The sequence below is a fragment of the Ambystoma mexicanum genome, chromosome 7p (assembly GCF_040938575.1).
Source record: "Ambystoma mexicanum isolate Mex_15411 chromosome 7p, UKY_AmexF1_1, whole genome shotgun sequence".
NCBI lineage: Eukaryota > Metazoa > Chordata > Amphibia > Caudata > Ambystomatidae > Ambystoma > Ambystoma mexicanum.
The window spans coordinates 810,046,907-810,071,494 of NC_090939.1; the positions used below are offsets into that span (position 1 = coordinate 810,046,907).

At 45.3% G+C, this 24,588-nt stretch overlaps 1 protein-coding gene across 4 annotated transcripts in view; it reads right to left on the bottom strand.

Moving 5' to 3' along the window:
* Positions 1-24,588, bottom strand: part of LOC138526335 (interleukin-1 receptor type 1-like) — a 450,187-nt gene that overhangs the window by 424,537 nt on the left and 1,062 nt on the right. The window lies entirely within an intron of this gene.

Here is a 24,588-nt window from a genome sequence, read left to right on the forward strand (position 1 = left end):
TCACATTATAGAGCATCATGTATGGCACAAACACATCAAATGTGTTGGGACAGGCACATCAATGATATTTTCGGTATATGTCATAGTACTTTTGAAGATCTTTCCCTGTTCATTGAATATATCAATAAAATTGACAATCACATTCAGTTCACCACTCAATCAAGCAGAACTAACATTTTCTCTATCTTACTGTATCTTCAGGCTTCAATGGCCTTGACACTACTTTGTTTCACACATCGACAGACCGCAAACCTTATATTTAGACTTAGTTTCCATCCGCCAAGCAGCATCAAGAGCCTCCCTGATAGTCAGTTCCTTTGTGTGAAGAGGATAGTACTCATGGATGAAATGGCAAATATTTATTTTGCCAGAGACTATTCTCAATCAGAGATACAAGAATCCTAAAATAAGGTTAAAACCATTTTGAGAGAAACCCTTTTCACCAAAGAGAACCTCTCATCTCCACCACCTCTAGTGTATGTATCAAAATATTTGAAACAAATGTACAGAATAAAAGAAATCATGCACAAACACTGGCACAACTTATCACAGGATGAGACAATAGGTCACCAATACAAAGATCCTCCAGTTTTTGCATACACAAGGAGTAGGAATTTGAAAAACATGCTGACATGAGCCAAGACAAAATTCTTCCAAAATGTAGTGCTACTTTTCGATGCCTTCAATAAACTAACTGCAGCTTTGTACTTAAAGGGAATGTGACATACCATCCATATTCTGCCGAGAATATTTATTTAAAGAAATATGCAACTTATGATAGTCACAGTAGTGGCGGAATTGACAGTGATAGAACAAATGGCGGGTCGCAAGGTAAACATGGGGAAATCGGTACTGTTGGATCTGGGGCTTCGGCCAACACAAAGCAATGCTTTCTCACATTGTTCTCCATTTGCAGTGGCAAACAGCAGTATTAGACTTCTGGGGGTTAACATAGGCAGTGGGATGTCACAGATGTACGATAAAAAACTATCTGCGGATGTTCCAACAGGTGAAGGAGGATCTGGGGGGGATAGACTCCACTCTGAGAGCAGCACTGTGCACTTTAATGGCACCCAGAGACAAAGGGGATGTTGGCCTCCCCAATATTATGAAATATTATGTAGCCGCACAGCTGCGAGTGTTGCGCAAATGGTTTACCGGAGACATTTCAAAACCTTGGGCAAGGATGGATAGGGCAGTAGCCGGGTGTCCCTTTGGATGAGATTTTATGGCTACATAGATGTGAAAGGCCCCAGAACACCCAAATTAGTCAGGTGCTGGAGTTAGTGTATGATGCTTATCTATGCGTCCTGCCCCTTTTACCCCGATATTTGGGAACCTGCAATTCCAGCCACAGACTGTGCAGGGAGCATTTAGGCAGTGGCTGGCTGTGGAGTGTACTAAACTGCGAGATATGATGCAGGGAACCGGAATTTGCATGTTTGTAGACGGCAAACAGCATACAGGTCTTTCCGAAAAGGATAATTTGGAGTATTACCAAATATGGTAACACTGGATAACAAGCTCTGGAGGGAAAGCAGCCGTGTGGAGAGAGCTTACAGAGTTTGAGAAATGTATCACCACACACTGGTAATAAACAAATGGTGTCAAAGTTATATTCAATTCTGATGGCAGGGGAGTAGGGCCAAGTATGGGGATACATGCACAGATGGGAAAAGACATTGGAGATGGATATCCCTGTGGACTATTGGAAACATTTTTGGACAAACATCACCAAGTTAACGGTGGTTGATCCAGGTGAGAAGCATGGTATAAAATAATGGTTGAATGGCATTTCACACCGGAGAGATTGTACAAAATGTTTCCGTTAACCTCAGAGAAGTGTTGGAGGGAGTGTGGCATGAAGGGGGATTGGAAACATATTTGGTGGGAGTGCCCGGTCTTGGAGGTATTCTGAGAAGAGGTCAAAACACAGATAAAAACAATGGCAACCCCCGAAGTAACTCTGACCCGCAGGGAATGAAGATGCATTTTTTTTTCTCGATCCAGAAGTTCGCTTTCCTACCAGGACACATGGTAAAGCCTTTATGTTAATGGTAATAGCGGCATGGCTAGTGATTGCAAAATTTTGGAAACAAGAGCGGCCGACAACGATAAGAGATTTGTTATTCAAACAGTGGGGGTTTATAGTGATGTAATGGATGACATATTATTTGCAAGAAGATAGTGGGAAGTTCCAACATGATTGGATAAATATCTTGAACTATCTTAAAGGGGACTATGTCTACCAGTGGTGTCCACACAATTTGAGAATATTAGACATCATGTATACAGAAAGATATCCCAGAGACCACCTGAGATGTGGAAAGATATGAGCCTGCCACTTCTGCTGGAGGTCGAGGGGCATGGGGGAAGGGAGTTCATGCTGTTTTATTTAAAATGCCAATAAAAATACATTTTGAAAAAAACTATGCGGCTACAGCACCAATTCCTGGCACAAACTGGATGTATATTACTCATATTTTTGGGGGGATTGTTCATATACAGATTAATGATGTTGAAAAACACTGTTACAGTACCTGTATTTATTATTTTTGAATGATTTTTCTTTTTCCAAATTGTTTCTTCAGAATGTACATATGTTTTATTTGTTACTATTTGGCTTCCTTTTCTATAGTCTGTTTCTTAAGTCAACACTACGCCTGACTTCATTGCGCACCTTTTGGTGATTCTCACGTGATCTCTGGTCACACAGTATTTCCTCTGTATTTTGCAAGTGGAGACTATTCCTCCTGGTTTCAGTGATATGACTCGATTGCTTCAGAATCTGTTGGGGTCCGTTGCAACCCTTTCTTGATATTTGGTAAGAGCCTCTTGGTCAATCTAGCTTTTCTCTCCTACTTCACTTGGACTATGCAGTAGACGCGAGTTTGGTTGCACGGTTACTTATTTCTCAGTTTATTTGTCAGGTTCGAGTTGGTTATCATTGAATCTCTGTGTTGGGACTTACTTATGTACATTTAGATATATTAATGCACTCACAGTGGGATTTTACAATGTTTATTTTTGTATTTTCTTTTCTCACTGGAGATGGCTCTCTTTCTGCCTTCATTTTTTTCAGATAACATCTGTTTGGGTCCGTTCTGATCGTTTCTTGATATTTGATAAGAGTCTCTTGGTCAATCTAGCTTTTCGCTCCTACTTCACGTGGACTACTTGCTCGAGCACGAGTTTGGTTGCACGGTTATTGATTTCCCATTTATTTCTTCAGGGTTGAAGCAGTTATCATTGGTTCTCTCTGTGTCATGACCTACAGAACACGCCCCTTTTGGACTTCCTGGTCCTTGTCTCAATGGGGCTTACACTCCCTGGTACTCCCAACATGGCCGTCGACTGTGAAACACCTTCCTCGCTCTACACGTTGGACGTAGCATGTTCTATTAATAGACCACGCCTCCCATGGCTCCGTGCATCTCAATGCTATTGCGAATTAGCGACCAGACGTTTGCTCCGTAGCTCACAGTATTGTTTTCCTTGGTTCTTTCCCAGCCAACCCCATTCCTAGTCCCTTTCCTTCCTTTCTTGATTCCTGGACTCGTGTGCTGAGTAGCGCACTCTGTAAATATCCTGGATTCCTGGATCTTTGCATCCCGGAACTTTGAACGGACGCTGGAGTCGGAAGAGACTCATGCAGCCTTATTCAAGACCCGATCCGTCCGCAAGAAGGCATCGACCAAGAAATCCAGCAAAGATCGAACTCAGGTGAGAAGGGGGGAACTCCTTGACAGTTTGAGACGCCACCTGACCGAACTCGATATGAACATGGAAGCGGCCGTCCAGGACCTGATGCATGGCATGCAAGAGCTATCAACCGAGGTGCAGAATCTAAAGGCGGAAAACACCGCTCTCAAACAATTAGTTCTATCCCGTGATTCTGCCACAAAGAAAGTGTGTTGCTGGGCGGCATAGTGGACAAATACGATGGGTCGGCAAAAACCCTTCGCAGATTCCTGGATTCATGTTTGGTCCACTTTACTTTTAAGCCCTACTACTTTTCGACTCCCAGGGCTAAGGTGGGGTTCATAATTTCCCACCTTTCAGGAAACGCCTTAACCTGGCTACGCCCCTCGTTAATTCCGGCAATGCTCTCCTAGATGACTATGATGGGTTCATACAAGCCCTTAAGACCATGTTTGACCATCCAGAGCAGGTCTATAGTGCCCAGGAATGCCGGTTAGACGTTCAGCAAGTATCCCAGGATATGCTCACCTACGTAACCCGATTCAAGCAATTAGTCAAGGAAGCTGATTGGTCCCCTGAGGCGAGTTTTACCCTTTTCAGGAGAGCACTGAATGAGGAGATTAAGGACGAGTTGGCCAGAGAGGCTCGCCCAAACTCATTCCAGGCACTAATGGACCTTGCCATGCAAAGAGATTTCTGTATCCAGGAAAGGAAGGCAGAGAAGAAGAAATCCAGAGATTATCCTTCGAAAGTGTCTTTTGAGAGTACCACCAAGACGGACACAAACCCAGGCTCAGTCTCTGAACCAGAACCCATGCAGATAGGAGCCTTCCGTGGACCTATACCCCCGCAAGAAGGGATGAGAAGGATTCATACAGGGTTGTGCATGTATTGTGCTTCAGACAAACACTTGGTTCGGGAGTGTCCTCTAGCCCCTCCTCGGCGTTTGGGAAACGCCAGCTCCTGAACCTAGATGGAGCAAAGCTTCGGGAGAGAGATGTTTGCTCCACATCAATTCCATACTTGGACTCTCCTAGACAAAACAATTTGGTGATACTACAGGCCTTCCTATTGCCCTCCAAGAATAAGACCTATCCCATTCTGGCCTTGGCAGAGTGCAGAGCTATGGGAATTTTCATTGATCAAGATTGGGTTGTTAGTCATCATATTCCATACGAGACAGGAAGCACCATGCAGCCAGTGGAAGCAATCGACGGAAGACCCCTCACTTCAGGACCCATAAGCCTGCAGACAAAAGAGATCCAGCTTTCTATAAACCATCACCAAGAGCGGATTACATTCGACATCATTAAGTCAGCTCATTACCCCATGGTATTGGGTATGCCCCAGTTACAGAAGCACAATCCGTATATCAATTGGACAGCAAGATCACTATTCCTAGGCTCAGAGTTTTGTATGTCCCACTGTCTATTCCTGGATCCCTCCTCGACACCCCCTAAAGAACCACCAAGAGACCAGCAAACACCACTCATGGTTTACAATATCATACAAGTCCCAGAGGCCTATCAGGGATATGCTAATGTATTTTCAACTGCCATAGTCCAGGCCTTACCCCCTCAAAGACCTGAAGACTGCGCCATAGATACAGATCCCTCAGCAGTGATTCCCTTCGGCAGAATGTTCATCCTTTCCGAACCTGAGAAAAAGGCCCTCCGAGAATACCTGGATACCAACCTTGAAAATGGCACCATAAGACCCTCAAAATCTCCAGTGGGTGCTTTGTTGTTCTTTGTTCCCAAGAAGGACACCAAGGAACTCAGACCTTGCCTCGACTATCGTGGCTTAAATCAATGCACCCTCAAAGATTGGTACCCAATGCCCCTGATTTCGGATATCCTGAAAGCTGTGAGAGGTGCCGAAATATTCACAAAGTTGGATCTCCGGGGTGCCTATCATTTGATCCATGTCCGGGACGGAGACGAATGGAAAACATCCTTTAGAACACCCTTTGGTCACTATGAATATCTAGTCATGCCCTTTGGAGTAGCTAATGCCCCCGCAGTTTTTCAACGTTTTATGGATAGGGTGTTTTCTGACATGTTATTCCCCTTCGTCATTGTCTATCTGGACGACATATTGATCCTTTCCAAGGATCTTCTAAAGCATGAAGAACATGTAAAGGCAGTATTACAATGACTCCGTGAACACAAACTTTTAGCCAAACCCAAAAAATGCTTGTTTCACGTTACTCCTGTTCACTACCTAGGATTCATCCTTAGCCCAGAAGGAATTGGTATGGACCCTTCAAAGGTAAAGGCCATACTGGCATGGCCCGCTCCCACGTCTGTAAAACAAGTCCAATCCTTCCTGGGGCTTGCCAACTTCTACCGGAAGTTCATATCTACCTTTTCTGAGATCGTTCAGCCGATCGTTGCTCTCTTGAAGAAAGACGCCCCCTTTATCTGGTCTACACCGCAAGATAAAGCATTCCAACATTTAAAGACAGAGTTCACGCAAGCCCCCATCTTGGCCCAACCTGACATAAATCGACCATTCCTAGTGGAAACGGATGCCTCTAACTACGCCATAGGCGCAGTCTTGAAGCAGGAACTTGAGGATAAACTGGAACACCTCATTGCTTACCTTTCACGAACCCTGACTCCCAGTGAGACACATTACTCCGTCATGGAAAAGAAACTGTTAGCCATCTGCCAAGCCTTCACTGAATGGCAATATCTACTTCTGGGTGCTCGATATCCAGTTCAAGTCCGCACGGACCAATCAGAATCTTCAAATTCTACAATCATTGGAGTGTAGGAACAGTCGTCAGGAGCGTTGGGCCTACTTCTTTGCCCAGTACCAATTCCACATCACTCATGTTCCCGGATCACAAAACCTGATTGCTGACGCCTTATCTCGACTTCCTGACTATGTAGCTACTGAAGATAGGGCCTATCCTAAGATGTTTCCCCACACGATTTTTGTAGCTCAAGCAGTCAATCTCCTGGAAGAAATTCGAGTGCAAACCCAATCTTCTGATCTCTGGAAGGATATTTCAAGGAGGAATCAATGGAACCTAACAGTTAGGGAAGGATATTTATTCAAGGACAATGCACTGGTCATTCCTACACAGAAATTACAACAAAGAATAATAGACCTCTGTCATGATACCCTTCACTCCGGACATCGTGGAATAACCAACACCCTTCGTCTCATAGAAAGACAGTTTTGGTGGCCTGGAATGAAAACCAACGTACAGCAGTACATCAAAGCTTGTACTATCTGTAGTCAAAATAAACATGATAACAAGAGACCGGCGGGTCTTCTACTGCAACCTACACTGCCAACCAGGCCATGGGAATTCATTGCTACAGACTTCATTATGGAATTACCACCTTCCCGAGGATACACGACCATCATGGTTATCATAGACTTGTTCACTCATATGGCTCATTTTACAACCCTGTGTAAGCTACCATCCTCGTCTGAGCTTGCTGGAGTCTTCCTGGAACACATATTCCATTTGCATGGACTTCCTTCCAAGATTATATCTGATCGAGGACCTCAATACGTCTCTCAATTCTGGAAACATCTCTGTCGCATTTTGGGAATCCAACGCGCCCTCTCATCTGGTTATCATACCCAAACCAACGGGGCTATAGAACGTACTAATCAGACCCTGGAGCAGTATCTTTGATGTTTCGCCACCAAGGTTCAGGATGACTGGTCGCTCCTGATACCCGTGGCTGAATTCGCCTACAACAATTCTGATCATTCAGCACTTAAGACCAGTCCCTTTTATTGAAGCCAAGGTTTCCATCCATCGCTTCTACCCTCTGTTCTACCTCATCCTACACCAGTACCTACTGTCGACTCCTGGATAGAAACACTCATCAACGTACACCAGGAAGCCAAAGAAAACTTAGAGAAGGCCAGAACACAGACTCAGAGGTATGCGGATTCCAAAAGAAGACCAGGCGCTTCTTATGCAATTGGTGATCAAGTTTGGTTGTCTTCGAAATTACTACCCCATCTACAGCCAAACAAGTTGGCCCCTTGGTACTATGGTCCATTTCCCATCAAGGAAATTATCAATCCAGTTTCATACCGGATCAGACTACCAGACTCCTGGAAGAAAATTCATCCAGTATTTCACACATCCTTATTAAAACCCTACACCCAATCCTCCTGGAAATCCTGCCGACCTCCTCCTCTGCTGGTCGACAACCAATTGGAATATGAAGTATCCCGAATATGTGAATCCAGGTATAAACGGGGTCAGCTTCAATACCTGGTTGAATGGAAAGGATATCCTCCTAGTGAAAGAACCTGAGAACCACTTACTAATCTCAAGGACCCTCGACTCTTCAGAAGATTTCACCTTATACACCCGGGCAAACCCGGAGGAACAGGTCTTCGGAGGAGGCATTCTGTCATGACCTACAGAACACGCCCCTTTTGGACTTCCTGGTCCTTGTCTCAACGGGGCCTACACTCCCTCATACTCCCAACATGGCCATCCACTGTGAAACACCTTCCTCGCTCTACACGTTGGACGTAGCGTGTTCTATTAATAGACCACGCCTCCCGCAGCTCCGAGCATCTCAATGCTATTGCGAAGTAGCTACCAGATGTGTGCTCCGTAGCTCGCGGTATTGTTTTCCTTGGTTCCTTCCCAGTCAACCCCATTCCTAGTCCCTTTCCTTCCTTTCTTGATTCCTGGACTCGTGTGCTGAGTAGCGCACTCTGTAAATATCCCGGATTCCTGGATCTTTGCATTCCGGAACTCCGGAGTCGGAAGAGACTCATGCAGCCTTATTCAAGATCTGATCTGTCCGCAAGAAGGCATCGACCAAGAAATCCAGCAAAGATCGAACTCAGGTGAGAAGCGGGGAACTGCTTGACACTCTGTCAGAACTCACTCGAGTACCTTTAGGCATATTAATACACTCATAGTGGAGCTTTACAATGTTTATTTTTGTAATTTCTTTTCTCTTGGGTGACGGTTCTCTTTCTGCCTTACTTTTTCAGATAACGTCTGTTTGGGTTCATTCCTACACTTTCTTGATATTTGGTAACAGCCTCTTTGTCAATTGAGCTTTATGCTCCTACTTCACTTGGACTAATCGCTCGAGCATGAGTTTGGTTGCATGGTTATTTTTTTCCTGTTTTTTTCTTCAGGTTTGAAGCCGTTATCATTGGTTTGCTCTGTTGGAACTAAGTCAGGTATCATTAGGTGTATTATTATACTCACAGTGGGACTTTACAACATTTATTCTCATATTTTATTTTCTCACAGGGCGAAGGATCTCTTTCTGCCTTCTTTTTTTCAAATTACGTTTATCATAATTTTGTTTACACAGTAAATTGGTCTAATATCAGTTTCCAGGTACATCTAGCATTTTTCTTTACCATTGTCTACTTTTGGTCTCATTATCGTTTAGTAACCAATGCCCTTCTGGTCATGGGGATTATGTTCATAATCAATATGAAGTGTTTGCATCTATGGAAGTATCATGAAGGTTTATCTCTTCATATGACTGTTATTAGTAATTATGAGTGTTGCACAAGTGGATCATACTTTTAAACAATTTCTCTTTATCTATAGTATATTATTGCTAATTTACTTAGTTGATTAATGTTGTAGATAACCCCTTTTATAAAAATGTAGACTATGATGAATCTATTAATCATTCTTTGCTTATGGAGTTAAAAAATGTCTTTGATTTGTGTCATAAATACATCATTTATTTACACAATTGGCTGTCCACGCAGTTGAAGGTGGTGCAGGGGGCGGGAGTCTCCAACAGTTTTGGAGACAACTTCTCTTTTACTTATGTGATCTAATCCACGTGTCAGGATTTGTTGACCCCCCTGCACCCAAGTATTTACTAAGTTATTGGGAAGTTTTGAAAGAATCCTCTAGAATTTGGTGTGCTCTCAGTATCTTTCTAGATGAGACTGGGGAGACAGATCCCCTCCTAGACTTGTTGTGCACTGTGTTGGAAAGTTTGGAATTGAAAATGTTATTTACTCCCTTAGCATACTGCTGTATCATAATATTGAGTAGGTACTGCAAACTGCCATGTTTAAACAACTTTGTCTTGGCTGTGCGAGGTGAGGCTTTATGGTGCATGTCTTTGCAAATGAAGACTCTTTGCCTGTTCTATAGCTATGCTCACCTCCACATCCCTCGATTTTGACATGTATTCCTTTTGTTATATGTGTGTTTTGGGCTCTCACTTTCTTAGGAGAAGTGGCTTTAGTAGATGAATGTCATCATACTGTAAGTGTACCTGTCTGCCTCAGACTGTGTATAACTCTTTGAGGAGTATCTCCAGCTTCACGAAATTTATCACGTTATGCTGTCCTCCCTGATAACACTATTTAATATGTAAGAACGCATCTGTTATCAAGGACCTTTATAGTGGGCTTTGTTCCCTGTTTGTACCATTGTGTCAGTATGATTCCCTGCTGTGTCTGGACCTCCCCTTCCATTAAAATGCATGTGTTCCTTTGGGTATTAGAGAACAATGCTTGGAGGGAAGAAGGTTCTCACTTGCGCCAAAGTCTTGTACTCTCATTGGTTTGGTTTGTCCTGTTAGCTTTTTACTAATAAATTGCTCACCAATCCACTTGAATATTCAGTGGCCATTTGTCCACGACAACACAGAGTCCACTGATGTGTCTATAGAGTGAATCCAGATCTCCCCAGATCTTACGAAGCAGAAATTGCAAGGCTGCCAGCAGCTAATAGGAATAGGCGCAGGTATTTTCGCACTGACTGCAGTAAAGATCGATTGGCGCCTCCATGATATCGACACTGGTGAAGTGTAGGATTCACTGAATGTCTGAAAAGGTCAAAGACACCATCAAGGGGAAGTCTCCAAGATGATGGACTTGGGTGTTATTGAGCCATCCCACTCGTCCTGTTCTAGCCCAGTAGTACAGGTCCATGAAAGGTCCGGTAGAGGGAAAACTGAAGTCTGCTTGTGTGTGGACCTCAGAGGGCTCTATTCTGTCACCAAGACAGATGCACACCACATACATAGGGCGGATGAACTATTTGATAGATTGGGCAGTGCCACGTTCATGAATACCTTTCACCTCATGGCAGTGTGCTGGCAGGTTGGACTAACTGATCAAGCCAAGGAGAGGTTAGCATTTTCCACTCCAGAAGGACACTATCAGTTCACTTTTATGCCCTTTGGGTTTAAGAATGCACCTGCCACCTTTCAGAGGATGGATAACCATGTACTAGCAGGACTGGCGGGCTTCAGGGTTGCCTTCATAGTGTTACGCTCACCTGGTATCCACAGGGACGCCACCCAGCTGGGTTACTCGCTGGTATGCTTCTCAGCTTTGCCCTGATGTGGTCGGCGGGGAAGGTTCTGCCTGAAAATACAGGAGGACTGTGTTCAAGACTGACCGACTGGGGTAAGTATCCTCCCTCCACCCCCGTATGTTTTCAGTCCCTCTGGTGCCCTCTCCTCACCTTGTGGTAGAATTAGGCATGCTCTCCATCCTGCCTTCTTTGCAGGGGCGCGTTGTCTTTCATGGGCGAGTGCGGTCCAGTTACTTCACTGACGCCTGCCCGTTTCAGATTGTTCAGGTAGGTCTTATTGCTGTTCTTTAGTTTTGTTGCTATCCTGCATGCCTTTCTTCGTTTAAAATGTCTCTTTTTTCTCCCTTAGGTATGTGGAGCTTCAGCGCGGCGAACTGGCTTGGTTGAGCCCCGCTAGTAAATGATGACGCATTAAGAGTGCTATGATGTGCTAAGTAAGCACCATGCGCAGCGCTGCGAAGTCTTGCCTTTGCTAACCTGTGTTTTCCTTCCTTGTAGGTCGCAGTGTTCTTGAGCGCGAGTGGAATGTCCGGAGTGGTGCCAGCCGAGAAGCGACCAGCCAGGTAAGCCTTTGAGCAGTTCATAATTTGGAAATGTCTCTACAGCTTTCTTTAATGTTGCCTCTATCTTCCTCTTTCAGGTCGTTCATTCCAGGAGGCGTGCAGATTCGAGGAAGCTGTTCTCAGTAGCTGCGTGTTAAAGATGAAGACTGCAGGTAAGATGCTGCTGCTAATGATGTTCCTTTTTTCTCCTTGCAGGTTCTGCTTCACCGAGGTTCGAGGGAATAGTTGGACACGGTGAGCGTCACGCTGCAAGCTGCAAAGTAACACAAAGCATGTTCTGCAGTCAAGGTGTGGTTTATATAACCCAGGTAAAGTAGCACCAGGGAAAGTAGTTCCAGGCCTGCCACACCCAAAACACTAGTCCGCATAGCTTGGTTCTTAGGAACCAAGCTATGTGGATGCCTCCATGTTGGCTGACAATACAATAAAGTAGTTCCCAAGCACATTGTTGTTCATGGTGTATGGACTGGCCCCATGAGGGCTTTTGAAGAGGATGCCAGGCTCTAGAGGCCCGAGTCCTGACTCCACCTGGCCAATGGGTTTGCCAGAGGGGGTTTTGGGTGAGGGTCGTGACACATAGATGACATTTCAGTATTCAGTCATACCTGGGAAGACCACCTACCCCATGTTAAACAGGTGCTTCAAGCCATGCAGAGGACTGGCCTCACTATCAAGGCATCCAAGTGCTAGACAAAACAGGGAACTTTGTTTGACTTAAACTTAAACCCAAGTGGATAACAATAAGAAACAGCCTCTCTAGGTCAAAGTCTAGGCACAGATGGATTTGACCATGCCCACTATCAAGTCTCAAGTGAGAGTAATCCTGGAAATGAAGAGTTATTACAGTCCTTTCATTAAGGGAAATGGGACAATTCCCCTTACCCTTAACGACTACACATGAAAAAAGTTGCCAAAGACGTTTACCTGGCACCTTGCCTGTCAGACTGTAACGCTCACCTGGTTCCCACGGGGGCGCTGATCTAGTCTGGATTACTGCGGCCTCTTCTAGGGTGATGCGCAGGACCCGGAACACCGATTGGACAGGACCTCCAAATCGTGCTTCCTTGGCCCGTAGGAATATCCTTCTGCAGATGAGAAAGGGGATTAACAGTCTGCAGAATGGTGTGCTAGCTCCCCCCTTCCCCCCTCCGTTCCTCTATATTCCTCCAAACCCGGTTTAAGCTCACCTTATGGTTTGGGAGGTTGAACTCTCCATCCTGCTTCTGGTGCAGGGGCGCGCGTTCGTCCAGTTACTTCACTGGTTTTCAGAATGTCGCTGGCAAAATCCACTTGACTTTCCTGAGCGATGCGCCGTAAGTATGAAAGTTCAAAGTTCAAGTGAGGCCCCCTTTATGCTGTCTTTCTCACCTGTGATCTGTCCTTTATTTCAGGTGCAGAATGAAGGCGATGCGTCGAGGGGTTAACCTGCCGAGGTGAGTAGTAATGAGGGTGATCCCTCTAGATGTCCTTATCATTCCTCTGAAATGTCTCTAGTCCTTTCCCCATAGGGGCCGGGGTACGGTACCTGCCAACGGGGCGGCGCCGACCCGAAATGTGGAAGAAAAGCCGGTAAGTATTATGGCTGTTAATCAGGCTTTCCTTCTGTGTGTCCTTCTGCTCACCTTTTGTTTCTTCCTCTCTCCCCTAGGTGCAGAGATGTGGCGTCCGATGCTGGCAGCCGCGATGGAGCCGGGAGATGTCTCGAGGACAGGACAGGTGAGTGAAGTGTGGCGCTGCAGCGAGCAACACGATGCTTTTAAATTGAAGTCTTCCTTCAGGGATGCTGGCGCGAAGATTCCGGATGCAGGTAAGAAGCTTGAAATAATCCTTGGTTTTCACCTTTCTCTTCTCTTCCTTCCTTGCAGGTCTTCCAGGTTCAAGACGGGCATGGCTGTAGTCCAGGAGCAGGAGCAGACACAGTGAGCGTTAAGCTGCAGGAAGCAGAACAACGCGAAGCATGAGCTGCTGTCTGGGCGTGGCTTAAATAGCCTCCAAAGAAGTCCCAGGTATGTATCCTTCCCCAACTAGGTATGTATCCTTCCCTGGCCATGCCCGAGTGAAAAAATAGTCCCTATGAAAAAAATAGTCCCTTTCAGGTCTCAGGGAGGCCTGAAGCATGCAGCATGGTCTGCATCAGGTAAGTGCACAAAACACCTCCCTTTATGAGCCTGGCGCCCATGGCGCCAGGACTGATGTCCAACATGAGTCCAAAGAGTCCCTATAAGGGGCCGCTGGGCTTTTACCCGAGGGCATGATGCCTGCTTCCGGGGGTGCTGGGCCTGGCCTGATGCTCCGGGGGTAGGCATCATGACACAGACATCCTTCAGAAGCTTGAAGGATGGCTTGTGCAAGGCCCCCGTTCTAAGGATCTCAGACTATGGGCAGGAATTCATTTTTCAGAAAAATTGAATTTGAAATTGATGTAGTGCTAGCGCAACTGAACTCTGAAGAAGTAGAACAAATGTGTGCATACCTGAGAAAGTGTTTGTTCAAGTTAGAGCTCAACTGGGCCACAATTGAAAAGGAGGCCTTTGCAGGAGTTTGAGTGACATTTTAGCTGAAATCTACATTGTTGGGTCTCATTTCAACATCCAAACTAACCACACACTTCTGAGGTGGAGCGAATCCCAAGTTGTGTTGGGCCCTATCCCTACAGGGATTGCACATGGACATTCAATGCAAGACTCAGTTGCAGCACTTCTAAGCAGATGGCCTCAGTATGCATTTTCCCCAGGAGGATTAGCTAGACCCTTAGACGGGTGTATTTCAATCTTTTTGGTTGGGGGCGTGCGAAAGATTTGCATCTGGCAAATGTATAGAAACCCTGGCTTTTAAAAAAATGTTATTAACAATAAAATGATTTGGTTAAGTATGTCTGCTAGCCAAAACACCCTTTCAGGCAACTACATGCCAAAAGCATAATATACTCTTGTACCCTGCTGAATCATTATCCAGGTCTTAAGTACCTTTATTGGCAATTAGCAGGTACAGGGGTCACAGGTGCTCTTTTGACAGCTGCAGTGACAGCCAAGTCACTTCAGTGCAGGGTCTGCATTTAGAATATGTACCTCTGTTCCTAAATCACATAACTATGAGAATTACTATCCTGGTGGCAGTTGGAAATGTTAAATATAAGCCAGACCGGGGTTTAAGGTATGGTGGCTAGAATCTCATAATTATTAAAGCCACATCAAATTGGAGGCCTTCTAATGTCAACTTTGTGAACCCAGACCCAGCACTGAACAGGCTGTGTGTATTCTTCCTAACCTGGTAGTCTTGCTGCACCCAGCAGGACAAGATACAGAGGGCGCTGCCTCTCTTTTGATTCTTTGATTCTTTGTGAAGCCAGGTAACACCTCTCTCCAGCAAAACAGCACTTCAGCAGGAGCTGTCCTGAATAATAGAAATCAAATCGCACATCATTTACATAATTTACCGGTGTGACTAGCCTCACACCAGAGTGTTGCCTATTAAAGGGGTCTTTCATTCTATAGACAAGGGAGTTAGTGTAGACAGAGGGAGCCTAGCATATTTGTAGGAAAGTTGTGCCTTCTGGGTTTTCCCTATACTGCTCTTTTCTTCCGGTCTCCTCTAATTCCTTTAGCACAAAACACTCTGAATACAATGCAGTAAAGCAATGTCAACATGTCAAAAGAACCAGGCTTCAAACCCTTAATGCAGAGCCACTACTCACAGAGCTGAAGTCATTTCATCACAGCCATTTTATTATCAATAATTAGTACCCGTGAGGGTCAATCAGAATGTTACAAACAATCTGACTGGCCCTCGCCCAGTCCATACCCCGCACAGAATCCCTCGAAGATGTAGCTTCATTCACATCCCCGGCAGGGGGGTGGCAGCCCTTCAGCCAATTAGGAGACTTAGAACAAGGTCATCCCTGCTCCGCGCCTTTGCAGGGCTGCCATCCTTCCCCACCGGGGATTCAGATATGTGGTTTCCACACAGCCACCCCCAAGCCCACAAACAATCCCCTCCCTGCCCTCCCAACGCCACTTACCTTCTTTTTCTTCTGTTTTTGAGAGTGAATGTGCTGGTAACCCTTCTTTCCCCAGCGCGTCTGCTCCCGATTGCCACCATGGAAAGGGAAAACTGACTCCATTTTCCCTTCCCCTGCAGCGTTTCGGAACAGAAAAAGAATGCTATTAGTACCCTGGTCTTGCGGGCTGGGGTACTAATAGCAATAAACCCCTCGCCGCGGGGCCATTACTGAGTCAGGTAATACCCCAGGGCCTTTGTTAAGGCCCTCACTTCGCTCAAGCCTGTAACTATGGGCCCCCGTGGCATTACCCGACTCGGTAATGGATCCGTGGCTCTGGGCTTATTGCTGAGTTACTGTTTGGACACATTGGGCGTCATTACGAGTTTGGCAGTAAAACCCAATGCATTACTGGCAAATTTGTTTATCGTTAATACCACACAAGCTTACCTTTGGATTACGAGTGTTTGAATGTGTGCTATTCCAGTTGGTAACAACGGTATCCCATGATAGGAATAATTACATGGGACAACAGGTGGCATTATTATGTCTTAATTTATTCCTTCTTTACGTTTTACTGCTGCCTCCTCATCTGCTACCGGCCTCCTTCCTGTCCTGACTCATGAGTCAGTGCATGGTCATAGAAACAGGACACTACAGAAGGCTGTGCAAATCCCCCTTTTTGGAGTACATAGGACTCCATGGTGATTGTGCTGCAATTGCAGTGAGCAGTTACTGTTCCTCGGTAATTCTGATATATATTTTTGCCTTAAGGTAGTGGACTAGAATGATGCTGGAGATAAATCACCCACTTGAAGGTCAAACTCAGAATTCTGCAGTGCAGTAAAAATGGCAGTAATTATGTTGCCACCAAAAACAGTGCAGCTAAAGGACCTGAGTCCCATTGCTGTGTTTAGGTGATGTACTGAGAGGAATTTACCCATCCACATGGTGGGCGTGGGCTTGCTTGGGCCGTTTTGAAATTTTTGTTTAAATGGATGATGGTAGACCAACCTCAGGAAAATGTATGGAGCTAATCTACACACATTTTCCTATGCTCACACCACAACAAACACATAGGGCCTCATTACGACCATGGAGGTAGCCATGCTGCTATTTGCGACATGGCTACCCCATACCGGGTACCAGGTACCGGGTACCGGGTCCGGGTTCCCTGAATGGGGAAATACCGGCCCATTCTGACCTTGTAGGGCCCGGTATTTCCCCATTCAGGGAACACGGACCCGGTACATCCCCATTCCCATTTTAACCCCATAGGGCTCAATGGGAATGGGGAGGATGCAAACAACGGGCCCGTTAATGACGGGCCCATTGTTTGCATCCTGGTCTGCTCGTGGGACCCGCTAAAGACGCCTGGTTTTACCAAGCGTCCTTAGCGGGTCCCGCGAGGAGACCTCATAATGCGGCGGTAGGGGGTTAACAGGGCCGGCAGCTCTAGTGGCCCCGTTACCCCCCTACCGCCAGGGTCGTAATGACCACCATAGACCTGTGTACTCCCAGCTGGACATCACCTACAGGCACAGTCCGCCCCCGTCATATTTCAATGGAATGTGGCAGCTGTGGAGGGTGCAATGTCATCTAAAGGAAGGGGGAGGACCAACCTTCCCCCTACCATGGTATGCCTGATAAACTGACAAAGGCTCCACAAACTGCACTGTTCTTTTGTTAGCCCCTGCAGCTGGTGGCAGTGATTATCATATCACAGGGGCTACTTCAAACATGCCCATGCAGCGTCAGGCTGCAGAGAATAACAAAGGAGACAAGAAACCCAACATGCTTGTATATGTAACTATGTAAACCTGTAAATTCATAAGGTAGGAGAATGTGGTTAGCAGGAGCCAGAGAGTCTGGTCTGTCAGCATCTTCAAGTGAGACTTGACGCTTTAGCAGGAACCACACAGAGAGGGCCATTAGCCAGAGTGACTCTTTTAACACAACAGACAGGTGGTTGGGTGTGACTTAGTATTGCAAGGGAGTGAGCCCAGAGCTCTTTCTGTTGAGGAGCTTTCTGCCATATTGGTTCTGGGACACACCTTGTCCCTGTTTTCAGCCCTTCACTGTAATAAAGCCGCTTACTCGGTTTGGTTATGCAAGAATAGTATCTTTATTCCCTCAAGTACAATCCTTAAGACCCCCAACACATCCTTCTTGGCATCCTTGACTACAAACTGATTTTACAACCAAGTAAAAACATTCCATCACTCCAGAACATTCTGTATGACATGGTGATAGTGAATATTCTGCTCTGCTACTCTGCATTCTGCTGAAACCACTATACAACACATCTCCTTCCTTTGGTGATGAATTCCAAACAACTATATACAAAAGATTATTCTGCACCACACCCACCCACAACTATATACAATGATAACTATGTATATCTCTCCAGGATGATAATACATGTCACAAAGGATCAATTTACAATTTAGCAACAAAACGGATATGTATGATTTTATGACAGTAATAACAAAACATTTGATACACACACACTGGTTGTTCTACTAAAACCTGTGCCGAAGTGGCTTATTCCGCATAGCCCTCTCACCTCCACATGGGCTTTACCACTGCCATCCTTCTCAAAATCCATACTTGACCTCAGTCCACTCTCACAGCTCCTCTCAACACTTGCCTGACTTGCACCAGTTCACCATACAACAGTTCTCCTTTCCTACCCACAACTCCCTTTTTTATTCTGACACAGTCTCCCACCTTCACCTTCACTTCTCTCCTTCCAGACTTTTCATTGACCTTTTTCACATACTCTCCTTTTTTAGCATCAATTCTAGACTTCACATTCCTTACCACACAATCTGATTTTCAAACTCTTCCCAGCCATGGAGGAGCCACTCGGCTTCCTTCCTCTCATAAATTCAAAAAGACTTACTCCAGTACTAGCATGAGGGACCAGGCATAATGCACATAACCTGTCCCTAACTGCTGCTGTCCTATCCCTCCCACACGCATTTGCCATTCACACTGCATCCATTATGGTTCTGTTCACTCTCTAGACCATACCATTGGGTTGTGGGTGGTATAAGGCAGTTCTCTTATGCTTTATCCTCAAATATTCCTAAATTATTCCACCCACAAATTGTTTTATATTATCTCTCAAGATCAAATCTGGAAATCCTTCTCTCTCAAATACTCTTTCCAGAACACTGACCACACTCTGGGATGTGAAATCAGTCGCTATCTTAAATTCTGTCCATCTAGAGAATAGATCCACCAACACCAACATAAAACATCCCCGTCCTCTCCTCATATCCACCGGGCCCAAAATATCGAATCCCACTCACTCCACACTCTGTCCGGGTCCTTCACCTTCACCATGGGCTGTTCTTTCGTCATAGCTTTTTTACCCGATACCTCACATTCAATACATCCTCCAATCATCCTCTCTACATCTCTATCGAAACCAGGCCACCAATAATCAATTCTTAGCACTCCTTTAGCCTTCGATAAACCAATGTGTCCCTCATGTGCCACTTCCCCCAGCCTCCTCCTCATAATCCTTGGCACCACTGCCCTATCATACTTATATAAAAGATCACCCTCAACTCTTAATTCCATCCGCGCCTCCCACAAAGCTCTTTCTTCTCCAAGTAACAATCTCTTCTCTGGCCATCCATCACATACAAACTGTATTGTCCTCATGAAACTCTCATCTTCTCTGGAAACATGATCTGGCAAAAAATGCTCTCTCCCAGCCATTACCTCCATCCAAAACGTATGTCCCTGCATTCTCGCAACCCAGTATGCAACTCTTCTTGACACCTTTTCCAACCCCTTACTCTCATATATATCCTTCAGGGGCTTATGATCGCTCCTAATCACAAATTCAGCTCCCCAGACAAAGTTCTTAAATTTCTCTACTGTCCAGTGGCAGGCTAGGGCCTCTTTCTCCAATACTGAGTAATTCTTTTCAGACCCCCTTAAAATTCTGGAGGCATGAGTGACCATCAACTCCTCATTCTCTTCTCCTACTTGTGATAATACAGCACCAATACCGTAATCGCTGGCATCCACAGATATTATGCCTTTCTTCTTGGTGTCAAATATCGCAAGGGGTTTGGCCATATCTATCTCTCCTTTTATCTTTTGGAACTCTTCTTCGCACTCCGCATTCCAAACAAACTGTACGCCTTTCCTCAATAGACTTCTCATCTTCACCACCTTATCAGCAAACCCACCAACAAACTTTTGGTAGAACTCCACCATACCAAGGAATGATCTCAATTCTGCTTTCCCTCTTGGAGACTTTACTCTCTTAATTCCATCCACCATATCTCTTTTTGGCTTCAAACCTTCTCCTGAAATTTCTTGACCTAGATACTCCACCGTTTCTTTTCTGAAGTTACATTTTTCTACCCTCAGAGTCACTCCCTTCTCACTCAAAATCCTTACCACTCTCCATAGATTAATGTCATGACTTTCTTGACTATCACCACATATCAGTATGTCATCCTGAAAGCAACATACTCCAGGAAGACCTTTCAATAACCTGTCCATCAGTTTTTGGAATACTGAGGAGGCTGATACCAACCCAAATGGCATTCTACAGTATTGAAATATACCTTTGTGAGTCACAAATGCGTTAATTTCTTATGCCAATGATGTATCTAATTTGGAAGAAAATTGCCTTCCCCACCGTAGCCAACGTCTCAGACATATTGGGCAAAGGATGTCTTTCTACAACAACACATCTATTTAATGCTCTTAAATCGATGCACAGTCTTAAATCCCCAGTGGATTTTTTAACTATCACAATTGGAGAAACCCATTCCATGCTCCTCGCTTGTTGTTTCCACTTCATTCAACTTCTGAAGTTCCTCTCTCACTCCATCTCTCAGTACCATGGACACAGTATGCAACTTTGCCACAACTGGCTTACTCCCTTCCTTCAGGACTATCTTGTGAATCATACCTCTCACACATCCAATCCTCTTAGAAAATACCTTGAGATTCTCCCGGACTATTTCCAGCTCATCACTGACATGTGGCACATGTAGCTCTTGTTCCACCATATTGGGATCCAATCTTATATGTAAACCCTTTTGTTCTCTCCAACCAAGCAGCGTTTCCCTACTTCTAGTAACATACACCTTCCCTTGGGTCTTTCTCTCTTTAAATTTCAACCTGGCCATGAACTATCCTATAACATCTATTTTTCCCAGGTTATATCCACCTGGCCTTTTGTCCGAAGGCAACAGATTTCTCACATCCCCACCCATGACCTTTTCATGAATTTCACAGGACATTAAGGATAACTTAGCACCAGAATCAGCCGTAACGTACACTTTCTTATCACTCACCCATATGTCTGGATATGGGCTATCACAAGTGTCTTCTTCACTACCCTCTATGGTGTTTACTGTAACTATTTCAACATGTTCCTCAACTTTGTCCCCCGACGACTGGCGCAGCTCATCCGACACACATAACACTTTTTTTCCCCTAGGATTGGAGTCGTTTTTGCAGCAGCTGGCAAAGTGTCCCCATCGTTTACATTTGTTACATATTACCTTTCTCCCTGGACACGCTGGTGATCCAGCAAAATGTGCCACACTCCCACACCTAAAACACAATCTCTCCTCGCTCATGAACGTTTTCATGCTTTCAACTTTCCCCTCCATGTTATCAAAACCCACTTTGATTATACATCTTCCCACTTTTCTTCTTTACTCTCCTTGCATCTTTATTACCATCACTCACCTGCAAAATGTCAGTAGACATTACTTAGTTATCCTTTCTAACAAGTTTGGCAACGCAGGCCATCGTGTGTTCTACCCTCTTGGCTACCAATAATACCTCATCAAGATCCGTATCATCCTTTAACCATATCTCTTCTCTAATCGTGTCATCAGATCCATATATCATAAACTGATCTCTTATATGCTTGTCCAATTTTCCCCCAAATTTGCATTTAACAGCCAACTGATGCAATGCAGTCACATACTCTTCAACTGACTCCCCTTCCCATTGTTGTCTTGTCCCAAAATGGTATCTTTCCAACACAGTACTAATTTTTATTTCTAATTTTAGAAGCTCCATATCAAAGTTGTTCGTTCTGCTCTCCAGATCCATTTCAGTGATGTCTGGTAGAGTCTCATAGATCCGCTGCCCCTCAAACCCTAAAAAGTACATCAATAAGGAAACTCTCCTTTCAGCCAAAATTGAATTACTGCAGGCAGCCTTTATGTAATGAAGAAGCCCTTTCTTCCATACTGCCCACTTGATTTTTACAGGGCCTGGACTTGCCAAAAATACAGGTGGCCCGATACTCCTGCCACAGCCATTTGCATACACTATTCTTTGTCATAAACACTCACCAAATCAATTATACTTTAAAGTTGGTATAATTGGCTAATCTTGTGACCAAATTGGTTGCCCCAGTCACAACACAATCTTTCAAACAGATGATGCACACGTGTGCCCTTCCCGTGGGCCCTAGGCACACGTGTTGAATACAATTTGTTTTGTCTAACGGTGTTTAAATCATGCAATTATGCATCGCTCCCAACTTCTTACACGACACGTGTCGAGCGTGTAAATATACAAGTTTGTTGTATGAAGTTCCAGTTAAAGACTAACTTCAAATATCAGTGGTTTGGCGAGACATTACCCCCTCACGACCTTGTTCTGACAGACTTCGTTTTGTCGTTGTACAGCAGCGTTGCGATGCCAATCATATGACTCTCACTGCTGTCCCTCCAGGGAATCAACTGCGACTATGTGATTTCACTGTGGCTTTACTGTGCCATTGCCTAGCAGCACAATAAGCACTAATCCTTAAGGAAACGTGATTGCAAGGGTGTATGATGCTGCTCCTCCTTTTCACTCAGGGTTCTGCCCTACACCTCCACAGATATGTTCATTGCCTGGTATCTTCAGTGTCAGCGAATTCCCACCCAGTGGACACAATCAGCCGGAACGTTCGCTTTGCTGTGTTGTTTTCTGTTGCTAGGTGACGAACAACTTTCCGAAAGCAAACGTACGGTTGCTGCTCTGTACGCTTGGAAGTACTACACGCTTCCATATTCAAACGCTGCAGTGCTCCCAGTGCTTATCTTAACCTGTCCCCTGGCCTGAGCAGATTCTCATTTGCCGTCCACAAACGTAGTGCTCACTACCTCATTCACAGATGGCTGCGCATGGTTACATTATCAGTTTTGTGTTTCCGCAGACAATCCAACAGTCAAATTATACGCAGTAGTCTCCACCAACAAGACAATCCTGTGCTCCCTCCTTCGTTCACGGATGGCTGATCAACACGTAGTCAGCTCCAGTATGATACTCCAGCAGACAAACCATCCGTGGTAGCAATTACGAATAAGGGAATTCCGTAGTGTCGGTAGTCATAAAACTGCAATTACTCCAGTCCAGGTATCCAGCTTCTTTCCTGGTAGATGGTGGGGGTCAATCCTTGTTGCCACTGTAATAAAGCAGCTTACTCGGTTTGGTTATGCAAGAATAGTAACTTTATTTCTTGAAGTACAATCCTTAAGACCCCCAGCACATCCTTCTTGGCATCCTTGACAGCAAACTGATTTCTCAACCAAGTAAAAACATTCCAACACTCCAGAACATTCTGTATGACATGGTGACACTACTTTGCTACTCTGCATTCTGCTGAAACCACTATACAGCATTTACCTTTCTTGTTGCAAAGTACTCTGGTTATGACCTCACACATACAGAAGATTGTTGGCAGGACCCCAGAATTGGTTCTCTAGGGTTGGCTTAGCCTACACCAATCACTGTGGCCCACTTAGCTTTAAAAGAGGGCTGTGGCCCCTCTTTAAGCATATCATCTAAATACTTCACCAGAAGTAAGAAAGAAGAACTCACACTTCTACCCTTGCTGAAGGAACAGTCTCCCTTACATCTTCCATCAGTGAAGGAAGGTCAGGATATCCAAAGGGGTAAGCAAGATCCCTCCCCTGAACCTCTCCCAGGGAACAGAGGGAGAAAAGAACTCAGAGGACCCTGCAGCTGCTTCAGAACCGGTACTGGGCCAGCACACAGCATGCCCTGCTAGGTTCTGCTGCAAGCCCCCTGACAGGAAGTGCAGGAATGTCTCTGAACCCAAAATGAAGGAATAGGCAGCTGCCTGCAACGCACTCCAAAGCTGTGGGCAGTCTGCCTTTATGGATGACATGAAGATGAGAGAAGTAAAATGAAAAGAATTTTCCTCCGTCTGCCTTAAAGGACATTTTTGACCAAGTGGAGTGCCTCGATCTGCAACCAACTGCAACACTGACCATTGTCAAGCCGCAGTCGCTGAATGAAACCCAAGACTCTCGACCAGTGCTTCAGAACCACTGATCAGCACCAAGACAAAGATTCCTGACCCTCAGCCACCTTGTAGGCCAGTGCGCAGTCATTCGTCAAGCTTTGCTCGCCGAACCGTCCTGCCACCTGATACCCACAACTGACTCCCATTTCAAACTCTGTCTCAGAAGTATGAAAAGTACCCTGAAGTCGACTCCGCTCTGATGCGTACCATGAACACCTTCACTAAGTTAGGCTTAGCATACACCAATCACTGTGGCCCACATGGCTTTAAAAGAGGGCAGTGGCACCTCTTTAAGCAGATCATCTGAAAACTTCAGAGGAAGAAAGAAGAACTCAACCTTGGATCCTGGCTGAAGGTACAGTCTGCCTTACATCTTCCGCCAGTCAAGGAAGGCCAGGCTATCCAAAGAGGGAAACAAGATCCCTCACTAAATTTCTCCCAGGGAACAGAGGGAGAAAAGAACTCAGAGGACCCTCCAGTCACTTCAGAACCGGTACCCGGCCAGCACACAACGTGCCCTGCTAGGTTCCAAAGCAAGCTCCCTGGACAGGAAGTGCCAGAAGGTCTCTCTACCTGAAGCAAAGCACTAGGCAGCTGCCTACAACACACTCCACAGCTGTGGGCCATCCACCTTAAAGGATGACACAAAGCTGGGAGAAGTGCGACAACAAGCAACTGATCCACAACCAACTGCAATGCTGAC